At 36.9% G+C, this 15,957-nt stretch overlaps 1 pseudogene; it reads right to left on the bottom strand.

The window, feature by feature from the left end:
- Window positions 1-218: 218 nt before the first annotated feature.
- On the bottom strand, window positions 219-3,494 carry LOC121253425 (annotated as a pseudogene).
- Between the last annotated feature and the right edge of the window lie 12,463 nt (window positions 3,495-15,957).

Raw genomic sequence — 15,957 nt, 5'->3', positions numbered from 1 at the left:
CAAGCCTAACATACATAGTTGATAAAATAAGCATATATCCACATGTTCAATTTACACATACATATAAAATCACATCCATTCTTCTTAAGATTTATGTAGGAAGTGATCCTACTTTGATAGCTATCTATTCTAACAACACAATTTGACAATCAAAAGAAAAAAAGGAAAAAGAAACCTGGAATTTTCTCAAACAGCATATGTAGGAACTTAATATATGCCTAGAACTTCTCCAACTTTTCCAACTTCTTTGACCCAGTATACTCCTCCAACTTCTGCCTCGTTGCATCTGTGGTCTCCCTTTTCTTCTCAGTCGTATAGTCCTTATACTCCTTTAACTTCTTCGCTGTAGTATTGTAACAACCCGATCCTAAAATTAGGCCATAAGATAAGTTTTATCTATTTTTCATATAACTATAAATATTCTGTTGTTATTATTTTTATTATTATTATAATTTTATAGATTTTACATTGTTAATTTTAATAGGATTATTATCATATTATTGTATGACCCTTCAATTGTTTTTGCAATAATCACTAGAGTTCTTTTGTCTTTTTTATAAAGCCTTGTTTCTTTCTATCTCCACCCGTAAGCCTCAGTGTATATCTCCTAGTTGAATAAATTTCCTAATGGGAAACCAACTCCCAACTCCAAACTCTATCCAATCTCCTGAAGGCTCACATTGTTCCCTCCCCCTCACCTATAATACCACCACCCTTCCTCCTTCACAGCCCATGCCAACCACCGAAAAACAGAGAAACTGTAGTCCCACCGAGAGCTCCTCCATGTCGTTTCCTCTACACACAACAAACCTCATGACCTCTCCACTGCCATAGCTAAACCGCAAGGTTATCCTTGCACCACTTGTCCGTTCGAGCCGCTCCTCCCTCTGCCATGAACTACCACGGAAACCAAACCCACTCACCCACACGACACCAACCATCACCCACGGCGACACCACTGCCCAGAACGCACCAACGCCACCTCAAGGAAGATGGAACCACCCTCAGCCACAGAACATACTGACCAGCACAATCCCGTTGCACCCACTCCATCCCGGTAAGCCGCGGCCGTCACCACCCATCTCTCATTCTCTGCTGTTTTGGCTTAACAGAACTCCCTCTCTCCATCTCTCGGCGTTGCACGACTCTGCCCAAAGGACCCAGTTGCGTCGCCGGCCACTTCCGGCCGCCAGAGCCACCGTATCGTGCAGCTTCCTTACTCGGCGAGTCCATTACAGAACTTCTCCTTCTCTCAGTGAGTTGTCGCTTGACCCTCCTTTCCCTATAAGCCTTCGTTGCTTTTATTTCTTTTTATTTCCTACTGGATGTCGGCAGCTCTCAAATTAAGGATGCTTTTAGGTTTTCAGAAGGTGTTAGTAAGATTACTTTAATGCCTTTTTTAACCTAGTATCTTGAAGAATTGTTTTAAGAATAATTACATTTATAAACTTACACTTAAGTATATGTTAATTATGGAGACTATTACGCTATTTTATTTGAAATTGAGTTGGGCTTAATATTTTAAGTTGAGTTTAATTTTATTAAATAAATATATTATTCAAAGGCTCATTTTTATAAGAAAGTGTTTAAAGAATTTGAAATATATCTTAAAGTATACTATTGAGCCTAATATTTTAGTTAATATTTCCTTTGTCTATTTAGTAGGATTTTAATAAAATTATTATGTTATACTTTAAATAGAAAAATTAAGGAATGTTATGAGTTTTGAATAATTATGTTAAGAAATGAAACCTATTTTAAGAATTGGGGTTTTTATGACTTATTTAAAATAGCTAAAGTATTCTACTAAATTATAATATATTATTAGTATTTAAGTAATTTAAAATATCAAGATTTATTGATTATGGTGTTAAACAAAAGATTTATTCGACTGTCTTCTAGATTATGAATTTAATTAAATAGGATATTAGTACATGTTGTTCATAGAACGATTTAGTGATAGTTAATACTGCGTATAGGTGACGAGCTACGAAGTGAGATTCAAGAAGAAGCACAACGAGGTAAGTAATTTAATCATAAATTAGAATCATCACAGTTAGCTTATATAGATTATTATTAGCGCCAGTTCTTTGACAATCATTTTTATGTACCATCATGTCATATGCAAACAAGTCATCCAACATAGAATACAATCATGTCATTTTGCATCATGTTCAGATTCAAAAATTATAATTATGTATGTATTATGTCATGCATCTCATGTGCATAAAACACGTAAGCTTAAGTTCAAGTGTAAGATAAGATCAGATCAGTTAATCAGATGACCATCTAGATGCATGGTACCAATGCAGTTCAGTTTCAGGGTAGATGTGCAAGCCACGGACTCAAGTGTGGTCCACCATAGTATGCTATAATACTATCAGCGACTCCCCTCGCGGCTGTGGGACGTGGGGCTGATGCATAACCTAGCATATAGGGATAAGTGTGTTGGTTAGTCAGATTAGTTAGTTAAGTCAGATCAGTCAGTAAATTCAGATAAATAAAGTCATGCATAGCATAAGCATCAATATGAATAGTCATGAATTTAAGCTCTCAGTATGAAAACTTTTATGAAAACCTTATATTTATTATGTTTACATTGTGATGGATTTCTTGCTGAGTGTTTGACTCATTTTAGTTTATTTCATGTTTTTAATCACCTAGGTGAGGATGATGAATACGAGTAGGCAGGCCAGGATTATAATAAGCAGTTGATTTAGTTTTAAACTTTCTAGAATAAAATTTCTTGACAAATCTTTTTATGAAATAAATCCTAATTTCATGTTATTAAATATGATATCTCTTGTCGGGTTTATTTTATAAAAAACACGTAACACTCCTAGCTTACGGGAAAGAGATGTTACAAGTATCCTTAGACTCCCTTGCTTTCTCCATTGCAGCATCCTTTGCCTCCTTAGCTTTCTCAGTAGCTTTTTCTGCGGTCTCTCGCGTCGACTCTGTAGTCTCCCGACTCTTGCCAATTACAGTTTCCTTGGCATGCTTAACTGCCTTCAACACAGACCCAATGATACTAGGCGTCTCTAGTTGTTGCTGTAACTCTTCCCTCTCCATTACATCCCATTCTTCCTCCATCTTCTGCCTTGCCACATCTTTGGTCTCCCTTGCCTTCTCAGTCGTATAGTCCTTGTACCCCTTGGACTTCTCCACTGCAATATCCTTAGTGTCCCTGACTTTTTCTGCCGTAATATCCTTAGCCTCCCTTGCTTTCTTAGCCGCTTTATCGGCGATATCCCTTGTCGATTCCATAGTTTCTTGCCAACAACAGCTTCTTTGGCATGCTCAACTGCCTTTAACACAGACCCAATGATATCGGGCGTCTCTTCCTACTACTGTTGTTGTGACTGATCAGCTTCCATGTCCAATTTTGCCCGTTCTTCATTCCCTCGCTCTCTATTAATGTCTCTCAAGTCGGACCCTGCAAGCCTCACGGCTGCCTCGGCTCTCTCTTCCTCGAATTCCTTCCACGAGACCATGTGTTTTGATTTTCACAAAAGCTCACAAAAACTCTCACTGAAATATTAAGGTTTTTGAAACACTTACTTGTTTGCCTCTTTCCTTTCGATTGGTCACTAGTCTTGTCTACGCGTTTTAAATATTAAAGTTATATTTTTAAATGTAGCGGGTGATTTTTAAATGGAACCCAGTGTTTTAAAGTCTTCGAAACATTTTAATTGTCAAAAATATTTTAAATGGGGTATTTTTAGCATTATTGAACCAAATCTAATTTTAAAGTGAGCCTTTTATAATTTGAAACCCCAAAAATAATAAAGTTTTAGAAAATCATTTTATTTAAATGATTTTAGTTCTTTAAGAGTATTATTGAATATTCCTAATTTTATTTTATGTTAAAAACTCTATTTATTTTATATGGTTTTATTTCTATTAAAAATATTTAGCAAGTGTCATTATTTGTTTTATGGTGAAAAATATTTTTTTTGGGACTAAGAAAATAAATTTTGATTTTAAATAAAGTTTCATTTCATTTTCTGCCTATTTTACTTAGTTTATTTTCATCCCTTTAAGTTTTTAAATATCCACCGTTAGATTAAAATTAGGACCCCTAGATGAAGGGCTAGGATTGAATCCCCAAGGGAAACCCTAGATCCCTTCATTTTTCCCCTCCCCCCTCTCTCCTCCCCTCCAGCCGCACCCCCTCCCCCGTGAGACTCTCTCTTCTCCCCATCTCGTCTCCACTGCAGGAAGCTGCTGCGTCACCGTCGCTACCCACCGGCACCATCCTCCCGACATTGTTGGCCCCCTCCACCTCTGGTCCCCTTCCTCTCGTGGCTCCTCCCCAGCCCACACCTGTAGCCTCTCTCTTCCTTTCAGTAACATCCCGCCTAAAAAGCTCCTTAGGCCTTGACCTTAGTAGCCTTAATCCTAATTAATTAGGAGTTGGGCTATTTGAGAATAATAACAATTTGAGATATTTGAGTTGGCAAGAGGATCGTATACTTTGGGTTTAGCAAAATTATTGGAAGATTATAATGCAACATTGATTTTGAGGAAAATGAACTTTTTGGAGCTTGATTGGTTTAACAAAATTATTTTGGAGAAATTTTAGTGCTTTATTAATTTTAATGATAAGAAGCTAAGAGGCCCATAAGGGAATGACACATGGCATATTGGAGAGTTGTCACATTAATGGGCTAAGTAATTTGGGTTAAATATTTGAGGAATTTGGAGAAGGCCCAAAGAGTGGTTTACTAAGAGTCCAAGCTTTTTAGGTGTAAATGCTTAGGAGAGGTAACAAGACTTTAGGCCCTACTTGATGGACACAAGACTTGAGGGCCCTAATGCGCTAAGGATGTGATGAACTAAGGATAAGATGTTAAAAAACCTTAGACCCAACTTGGGAGATATAAAGTTTTAAGTCTTTCTTGGAGGACACTAGAAACTAGGCCTAATGTAAAGGACATAAAGTCATTGGGCCAAACTTAGTAAGAATGAAGGTCTTAGGCCCAACATGAAAGACATAAGAATTTAGACCTCACTTATTAGACACAAGACTATGGGCCTAACTCATTAGACCCAAGATATTAGGCCCAACTTAGTAAGCATAAGGCCATTGAGCCTAACTTAGTAAGATTCAAGACTTTGGCGCAATTGAGGAAAGTCCCAAAGATTATGACCCAACCTAGTAGGCCTCTAAGGCCAAAGATAGGCCCCAACAATCTGGACATAAGGTCCATTCAATAACCCACAACCAAGCCACCTCGAAGTCTACACAAATGGCCTAACAAGCCCAACCCACAAGGCCCAAAAGCCTTGTCTTTCATTTTTTATCCTTCTAATGGAAGCCCACATACACCATACCATTGGTTTCCCTCAAGCCCAAGAAGTGCCACACGCTTCTAAGGTTCCCACTTGACCTTAGACTAATTTAGAAGTCTAGACTTGACCTAACACATGTCAATAGAAGCAACGCTATGCCAATGCCTAAGTACCAACCAATCGGCACCTAGGTGCACCCTCATGTGTATTGCACCAAATCAGCCCCTAGCCCACGCCTTTTGCACCATTTTCTTAAGGAAAATTTCAGCATTTACACCCCACCTTAACAGTCCTAGTTCAGTTTTAGAATTGGACGAATTGGCTCCAAGAAACCAAGCCAAGAAACCCAACAAATTTCATTATAAGCCTAGTTGAAACCAAACCGAGTGGCCTTGGGTTTTCATTTCATTTTCTGCTCGTGGTTGAGCCACTATCCATGCCACCACCCAGGCCCCTTAACCACATGAAAAAGCCACTCAATGGTGGTAATAATGCCTCCAATTCAGACCAAGGAAAAGAGATAAGAAGTGAATCAAAATCTGGACAGTTTTTATTCAAAACCGTTGGCCTCCTTTGTGTTTTTCTGTTTTGATTTTTTTTTTTTGGTTTTATTTTTTATTTTCTGCACCAATGCAGCCCCCTGCACCCATAGACTCACTCTTATACCTGATCATGAAGAAATCATGAAAATATAGGGTACTATTCTGCTGACCAAGCATGACACAAACTTGAAAAGTTCACTCATCACTCCACCTCCCACCTCCACCAATCCAAAGCCTCATCTTCATCCAAGGCCAACGTTCCCCTCCCCTCTTGAAGCCTATATATACCTCATTCACTTTCTCATTTCTCCATGCCTTTCCTCCAAGCCTTCTCTTGAGTCTTGAGAACATTTCTCCCACTTAGTAAGCAATAGAGTGAAACCGAGTGAAGTTCTTGAGAGTTCTTGAGTGAAGTTGTTTTGGGATTTTTAAGGGCCACGATTTTTGTAAGTAATCTTTCCCTATATTTTGCTTCAGTGTTATAATGAAACGTTAGGCTTTAATTTATGGCATGTGAAGGAGGTTTTGATTGATTTTAATTAAGGTTTAGCATGCTAATGTCAAACCGGTCAGATTTATTATTTTGATGGAATAAATTATTTTGGGTCAAATTTTTAGTCTTAGCATGACTTGATATGATTTTATATGATTCACTAATGTCTTAGAATGAATTTTGAAGGTTTAATTTTGAAGTTGGAAGCATGCCATAATAGGCTTTAATTCTATCTTGTGTTGATCATCTAGCATACATCGGTTTTGATTAGTTTATGCTTAACTTATGGAAGTTTTTATTAATTTACCTAGGCTTGAATAATGTGCATTTAGAAAAGCCTTGTAATTGTGATAAGAATAAAAGTGCAAGATTTAACTAAGTTTTGAAACATTTTTGGGTAAGGAAAGCTAGAAACATCATACTTGCTTAATGGATGGATTAGTGAAGATTAAAGTCTTAAACCCGTGTTAAGTGTTGGGATGAACATGTATGATCTGAGCCTAAGTTTTTAATTTGTCCCTAAGGTTATAATCACTATTGACACTTGATGAATTTGAGTACACATACATCCATAAAGGTTGAATAGTTGAAATCAGATAGACCTTAAAGTGATGCATGCCACGGGTTGAGTGTAATTGGCATAGTTGCACTTTGATTCTTAAAGTTATAAGGGTATAGATGGTTTTAGAATATGGAAAATATGGGGTCGATGAAGTTTGGGTTAAATTTGGCGCTTATTTGCAAATAGTAAAAACTTAAGGCCTTAGTGGCAATTTTTAAATTTAGGGGCAGTTTTGTAAATATTGAATTTTTGAACCCTTTGATTATGAACATCTTCCTTAAATGTTCAAATCCTAACTTAGAATAATTTTGATTACAGATTTTTCGATTCTCTATATTCGAAAAGTTTGTAAGTTTTCTTCTATGTAAAAGCCCTTTAAAAATTCAATGGTGGAATTTCTATAGACTTTAGGAATCTCGTGAAAACATTGTTAGTTTTCACGATTCGACCAATCACGTAGGTTTTAGTCTATCAGCATAGCAAGAGTTATCATAGAAAACGCTTGTTTGAAAACACGTTTTGCTTATTTGGAGGCACTTTGGGATTGAATTTCAATAAACGAATTGCACAGTTAGGTTTGTGTGAATATTTAGGATTTTACAGTGCAAAATTTATGTTTCACTTTTTCGGAGTGAATAGTAACCTTTATAGTAGTATCTAGTGAAGTGTTTTCAAAATTACAGAGTGGAATGTCCAAATTAGGTTAGAGAAGTTTTATTTAGACACTTGGCAGGATTTTAGTCACACTTGGTGAATAGTATTGGACACTTGGTACAAAGAGGAACAATGAGAGGAATTGTGAAGGAATCAATGTATGAGATCATGCCACCTAAGCAAAATCCTGTTTTCCATCTGATCAACCAAACTGTGCTGAACCAAAGAGGGTTTCAACCCTAGTGAAACCCTAAATGGCTGGAATACAATTGAAACACCCAAAAACTTGGTTGAAACTGAAACCCTAAACGGTTTCCCCAAACCCTAAAGTTAGCCTCCAAACCCTTTTTTATTCTATTTCTAGTATTGTGTTTAATTAATTGATTAAATCACTTCCACATGCTATTAATTCCTCAAATTAATGTTATGATATCACTATCCAACCCTTTAAACCTTGAAATTTCATTGGGCCATGAAAAATTACATTTGGGCTTGATAGCATCCCAAACCCCCTTTAAACCCGAAATTGAAGCCCACTTGGTTAAGGTCCACTAAGGCCCATGAATTTGGCCACCTTTGCAAAACTTCTTAAAGAAATTTCTTCCCCCACATGGCAGGCCATCAATTTCTCTTGGTTGTAACCAATAGTGCCTTGATGTGAGAGGGGAAATCCACCTCATCACCCTCCATACCACACAGTAGCAACAGGCAGTCCTTGCTCCTCACTATTTTTCACTTTTCGTGACATATGCACCTCCATCAAATGTTATTCAAGCCCAACCCTCCCCCTCCAGAAGTTTAAGGTCATGCAAAACATACTTCACTTCATTTTATCACTTCAATCCGTTCTTAGAGAAAAACCCAAAAGAGGTCTTTCGGGCAAATTTCTAAGTCTTTTTGCATGGTACTTTTTGACTATTTGTAAGTGTTTTTTCGCAATTACTCCTTCATGAAAGTTGTTCATCTTTGAGTCTCGTTTTCGTGGATATCTTATTTTTTTCACTTCGTGGTCATTTGGTTAGTCAAAGGTTGTTTTAACCGTGGAAAGGTCATTCTAGGTGCTAAAACTGGAGAGTGTATTATATTTTGGAGTTTTTGACCAAGCTAATGGACATATCTTGGTCCGAAGATTTTATGGAGTGTTTTTAACATGTGTTTATGAATGTTCATTGAGGATTTATTGCATGACCAAAGCTTTGGATGAAAGATTTTCTTAGATATAGAAACTTAGAAACTGGAAGTTGAAAAACAATTTATGTTTTGAGAAAGTTTGAATATTTCGTGGTTTAATATTACTCCAATGGCTTTGATATTTTTATTTGATGATCCTAAGCCTCTTATAAGCATGCTAGGATGTTTAGTTGAAAATATTTAGTATTAGTTTCAAAGATATGATTTTTCTATACAAGAGGATTTTGGTTAGATCTAAGATTTGATGTTTTTGGGCTAGATCCATGTTCTATTGATTTTTAGTCATGTGATTTTAAGTTTTATGGTTGTATTTTCTTTAGGACACATTTTTAAACCATGTGATGTTTTATTTTGAAGATCTCATCAGCCATGGATCAAGAGATTGACTAAAGCAAGTTAAGGAAAAGTTTCTATTTTTGGACTAAGTGTAGAACCGAAAACTCCAAGTGTTGTTTTGTGATTTTTGGTGACTTTTGTTTGATGATTTAAAGCATGGTTGATCTTAGGATGATGTTATAAATATGTTAGATATAAGATTTGATTTTTTTGAATTCTTGGAGATGTTTTGAATAAGGTCAAAACTTGTGTTTCAAGAGTTTGTTTTTGGTTAAAAAGTTTGGATCTTCTTACTAAAATGTTTAGTGGTGATGATTAGCATTTATTTTAAATGGATTTTTAAGTATGTTTTTAAACTTAGGATAGGAAGATCTTTGTTGCAAAATTTTGGTTTAATCATGAGTTTTGAATTTGGAAGAAATGCAACAAAAATCAAGGGAAAAAGCCTATGCATGTTTCGGCCCCTATAGATTTTTCAGGGTTGTGTTTAGTTTTAAATTTTTCTGGTTTAATATTTGAGTTTATGACAAAATTTACATATGGTATGTAAATTTTGGTGATTTTTGGAGTTAGGATGGAAAATCCATAAATTAGGGGTAAAATAATCATTTTTTCACATGTAGGGGTAAAATAATAATTTTACACTAAGTTAATATTTTTCCATATTTCTTGTGACACCCCCAGATTCCGCTTGGGATTGGACGGATATTCGAAGTGTCGGGACAAGGAATACAAGGTTACCTGCCCTTGTTCATAACATATAAGATGCAATGTTCCTAACATTCATTTATCATTATGCAATATTCACAGCGAAAATTTTTTTTTTTAGCAATACTATGCACCAAACTTATAATATCCCAAATAGTTAAAACATGCATACTTAACAAAATAACATCCACGATTACAGCACGAACCTTAGAAGATTGTAATCTCAAAACAATGGAGACCTGGCTCCATAATTACAATGCCAAAATATACTATTGGGCTAGTTCGTTGAGTAAGTCACGTAACTCGACTAACAATGCCGGAATACTATCCAAAGACCTAACTATGGAAGCTGCAAGCTTTGTGTTGCATCTACGGCATCTAGTCAACCTCATCCAGTCTGCCAGTGTCTACTCCTTACTCTGATCTTGACACATCGCCTACCATTCGAGGGGAATGGTAGTTGGGATTACCACGGTGAGATTTGATTACAAATCTCAACAAGTTAATAGGACACTTCCATGCAGGTTAATGATGCATGCATGACAGTAAAAACATGAATGCATAATCAAAGTCATAAGTAAGCATAGCATAACTTGACATATAACATGGCATAAATGACATAACTTGAACTAAAACTGAAACTTAGCTTGACGTGACATGACATGTACGAGAACTTAAAATATAACATGGACTAGCAACATAGCATGAACGTGAACTTGAAACATAACATGGACTTGAAGCATAGCATGAACGTGAACATAATTTGAACATAAACTTGAACATAACATGAATCTGAGCATAACATAACATAACGTGAACTTGAAACATAACGTAAACGTAAACATGACATAACATGAACATGAACAAAACCTGACATGAACGTAAACTTGAAACATGATATGAACTTGAAACATAGCATGAACGTGAGCATACATAACATGAACATGAACTTGAACATAACATAACGTGAAACATGACTTGAACGTGAAACACATGAACTTGAAATCTTATTCAATAGACTTAATTAATAAAAGTGACAATTTCGGTGCTACACGGGTCCCCTTGATCCAATGAGTCCTTGTCGATTACCACATCACAATACAGGTATCTATACCAGTTGTGAGTGCATTAATATGTACTCCACAGTTGCTGTGGCCCCACGTATTCTAGGTGTCACAATTGCTGTGTCTCACGTAGTGTATGCTCCATAGTTATTGTGGCCCTATACTTCATGCTCCACAATTGTTGTGACCCAATAAATTGTTTATGCCACACTTGTTGTGGACACACGTAACATAAAGTGTGGCTCCATCGGCGTAAGTGTCTGGCGCGCTCCGGTGACTAGCTAGTTAGGCCCCATTTGCAACCTGTTGACTGTACTTCGTCAACCCAAGGAATTTCATACATATTTAGGCACTCCAGCGTGAACAAATGAGTTCTATTAGGATATTAACCTGTCCTAGCACTTAGGGTCGTGATTGACATGAATAACTTAACTGGCATACATGACATTTCGTAATGTGACGTGAAATAAAAGACAGAAGTCCTGACATAACCTAACATGACATGAACGTAAGACGACATACATGACATACTTTGAGACATAAATGTAACAGATAGCATTCTATAACATGACATACATGCAACATACAATATTTCGTAACATGACATACCATGTAACAGAAAATATTTCGTAACATGACGTAACATGTGACAGTAAATATTAAGTGACAAGATATACATGTAACAAATGGAATAAATAATGTGACATACTTATAACAGATAGTAACATGAGACAAAGTATATTATGTAACAGATAAGATTTTCATGACAAAATAATTCGTGTAATAAATAAAAATGTGATGGCATGTCATGGTATGGCATATATAATAGCATACAAACATAAACTGTATTTCCCTTACCCATCACACATACACAGTAAACTGATAGTAAGTTAAGAGCTAACTTACATCGATCGTTGCGTTCTACGAGAATAAAGCGCAAAATACGAGGAACTGTAAAAGGGTATTCAAAAGTTAGAAATTTAATTACTAACAATTAGAAAAGTGAAAATGGACAACTTAGAGTAAAATTACCATTTTACCCTCTATATGTAAGAAAATGACCATTTTACCCTAACTTAAGGGTTTCACATCCTAACTCCAAAAATTACCAAAATTTACATTCCTCATGTATAAATTTTAGGAATGTAAATTTTGTCCTAGACTCAAATATCAACTCAGAGTCTTTTTCCACCCGTCTCTCTCGAACCCTCAAAACCCGTCTCTCTCGAACCCTCATTACAGACCTGTCTCGAGGGGGTGGGAGCTTCAGCTCCTTCCCCCTCCCTCCATCCCCCACCGTCCCCTTTGTGTAGTGCTCCCTTTTTTTGTGTTTGTAGGCTAAATAAGGGTGAATCGCGGATCTTGGATGTCAGACGATTATAGATCAGCACGCGCCTCTCCATGGCGTTGTCTAGTCGCCGATCTTCAAGACTTCCGAAGGCGGCACCAATCGGAGCGGCGAGTTGCTCTCACTCGCCGCCAAAAGATCTCGGAGACGTTCGGCAAGTGGCTCTCTCGCGACGCCAGGAGGACCTCTGCCGTCTTCACGCGAGGCACTACTGGGGTCTGTGATTCCGGATCCTCCAAGATCGGTCGGCGGTTTCTCCCAAGGTGGCGCGGTACACACTCGACCGTAGCCGCGTGGAGCATTGTTCTTTTCTGTTTGTTACAGTGGTTTTTCCATTGTATTTTATTTTCGTGTCATGTTTTTCTTTTTTTGAAAAATAAAAAATCCAAAAATGTTGTCCCTTCGGACCTTAGTCCGAACGGTGTGATGTCCCCCTCTCCGCTTACGCGGTGTATGGGGTTGGTGCACCCTACTCCACATAGTCGGGGTATGGGTTTTGTCATTAGGTTACTATTTCTCTGTCGGGGACAGAGTTTGTGCACGACGGATCCTTTAGACCTGGTCTTTAGAGATCTGTCATTTGGACTAGACCATGTCAGCCACAGAAGTGTGCTGGAGAGCTATTAACATATGTAACTGACTTGTTTAAGTGAAAGTTATATGTTCTTTATGAATGAAATGTGATCTCTTTTATCAAAAAAAAAAATCAACTCAGAAAAATTTGAAACCATTCATAACTATGGAAAACTCACAATGGCCGAAACATTCATATGCCATTTATCTTGATTTTGGTTGCAATTTTTTCCATCTTCAAAACCCATGATTAAACCAAAATTTTGTAACAATGATCTTCCTATTCTAAGTTTAAAAATACACTTAAAATATCTATTCAGAAAAGTTAATCATCAACACCAAACTTTTTATAAAAAGACCCAAACTTTTTAACAAAAAGTAAACACTTAAATCGTAAGTTTTGACCTTAATAAAAACATCTCCAAGAATTAAAAAAAAATTAAATATTACATCTAATATATTCATAACATCATCTTAAGATCAACCATGATTTAAATCATCAAACAAAAGTCACCAAAATCACAAAACAACATTTGAAGTTTTTGGTTTTACACTTGGTCAAAAAATAGAAAATTTTCACTCAACTAACTTTGATCAATCTCTTGATCCATGGCTTAAAGGCATGCGATCTTCAACTAAAATCTCTCATGGTTTAAAAATGTGTCCTAAAGAAGGTTTAACCATCAAACTTAAAATCACATCTTCGGCCTAACCGAAATCTTCTTACATAGAAAAATCATATCTTTAAAACTAATGCTAAATATTTTCAAAATAACATCCTAACACATATATAAGAGACTTAGGATCATCATATAAAAATATCAAAGCCTTTGGAATAAGATCAAAACACGAAATATTCAAACTTTCCACAAAAAAAAACTGTGTTTCCACTTCTAGTTTTCAATGAACATTCATAAACACATGCTAACAACACTCCATAAAATTTTCAGACCAAGGTGTGGCGCCCCCGACCTCCATGTACGGAAACTCGGGAATCGAGACGACTGGATGACGACAACATGATCACGCATCCCAACGATAGTGCCAAATGTGTGTATATGCAACAATATACAATGAACAGCGCAACGGATAATTTAAGTAAGTCAACTAAGTACCAAAATTTTTAATACAAATTTACATAAGTAAAACGTTTAAAAACAGTTATACAGTTATCCAAAAATAAAATATAATACGAGGTCCAAATACAAAAACGAGTGATCCTATATCACTCCCCGGGCGGAGCCGAATCCTTAGGTTCACCCTCAGCATCATCTGCATCAAAATTTGCGTTACCATAAAACGGTATCTCGGGTAAGTAATAATCCAAACAACTTTCGAGAATAAAAATGCATTAATACAGCCAACAATTATACATGCATATGATGAAATATGCATTAGACCCAAAACCTCATTTTCCTCAAAAATAAATATTTTTCAAAGCAAGCCAAAATCCCATTTAGCCCAAAATATTTCCATAAAAACATTTTCCTACAATTTTTCCAGAAAATTGCCCAAATCAATGATCCACCATTTTCCCAGAAAATGGCCCAAACAAATAATCTATTTTAATTGTATGCACCATGATCTCCCTAGGGATCATCCGCACATCCTGGCTCCCTTCATCACACCAAAGGTAACGACCGTACCAGTGACTTCGTAACGAGCAATATCCTTAAACCGTGCCAGTCAGTGCAAATATGCAATATACATGAAACAACACGATATCCAGCAACCAACAAATCACAACAGAGACTAGTCACACAACAACTTCATCCTCCAATCCATCCGACCCCTTACTCCTCGGACTCAGTCTGGCACAACCAACCAAATCACAATAAATATGAGTTAGTGCAAAAATATATTTAAATCATAAAAGTTCATTAGAAAAATACTTACAGTGCTATAGTATAATTTTTGAAGGATCACAGAGGTGCTAGAAGTGGCGATACAACAACTTAACAATGCAAAATGCACTATGGTCGTGGGTCTCAAAATGCAAGATTTTGAAAGGGGACAAAGGAAGACTTGAGATTACTAGGGAAGGGCTTAAGGATGTCGGTGAAGCTAATAGTGGTGGTGGTTGGCCGTGGGTGACAGCGTAAAGGGCGGTTGAAGTCCAAAAATCCAAAACAGAAATGGATTTGGATGGACTTCACCAATGGCGGATCGGAACTGAGGATGGGTGGGTTAGCTAGCTGGGAGGTCGATGGTGGTGTGGTCGAAAGATGGCGGTCAATGGTGGTGTGATGGCGATGTTGGAACGAAAGGTGGTCGTGGCTTGAAGCCGTGCTAGAGGGTTTGGGAACGGAGGGGGGTGGTCGCCGGCTAGAGGGGAAGAGCTTGGGAGGGGCGGTGACGACCACGATGGCACACGGCGACACTGGGTGGAGGACGACGCAACGGACGGGGGAGAGAGGGACTCGCGCGCGAGAGAGAAGAAAAAGAAAAGAAGAAGAAAAGAAATAGAGAAAAAGAAAAAAAGAAAAAGAAAAAGTGAGGAAAAGAAATGAGGTCCAATTCTCACATCTTGGGTCACACAAATGATCCAACGAAAAAGATTTCAAAACAACAAGTCAAATAAAATAATTTGAACGTAGTGATTAAATGAAAATAAAATAATTAAATCCGACAATAAATCAATTTAAAATGAAGAGCAATTTAAATGCATAACAATAATTAATATTAAGGAAGCATATCAAAATAATTTTTACAAATTAAAAATCATAAAACTAAACCAACTAAAAATCCGATGAACTTAAAATAAGAGAACTAATATTTAAATTAATAAAAATAACCCTTGAATTAAAAATACACTAAAATATGGGGTGTTACATCCTCCCCCATTTAAATAAAATTTCATCCTCGAAATTGGCAAGGTCAAATATTAAAGCTGGGACAGGAATAAGATTCGACTAAGAGTAAACTTAGGAAACATACCACAAGGGTCAATCAAACAAATACGGATATTGCTCCTTCATGTCGGCTTCTCTCTCCCAAGAGAAATCTTGAGCCAACGGATCGCCCCATGACACTTTCACCAAAGATATCGTCTTGGACCTTAACCGTTGCTCTTTCCAATCCACGATCTACATCGGGGCAACTTCGTAAGTAAGGTTAGGCTGAAGTTGAATGCGTTCAGGGTCAACAAAACGTGGTTCTTGCTGTCCAAAACTCTTCTTCAATGACGATAC

The sequence above is a fragment of the Juglans microcarpa x Juglans regia genome, chromosome 2S (assembly GCF_004785595.1).
Source record: "Juglans microcarpa x Juglans regia isolate MS1-56 chromosome 2S, Jm3101_v1.0, whole genome shotgun sequence".
Lineage (NCBI taxonomy): Eukaryota > Viridiplantae > Streptophyta > Magnoliopsida > Fagales > Juglandaceae > Juglans > Juglans microcarpa x Juglans regia.
The sequence above is the reverse complement of the archived record's forward strand: the minus strand, read 5'-3'. Positions and strand labels throughout refer to the sequence as shown.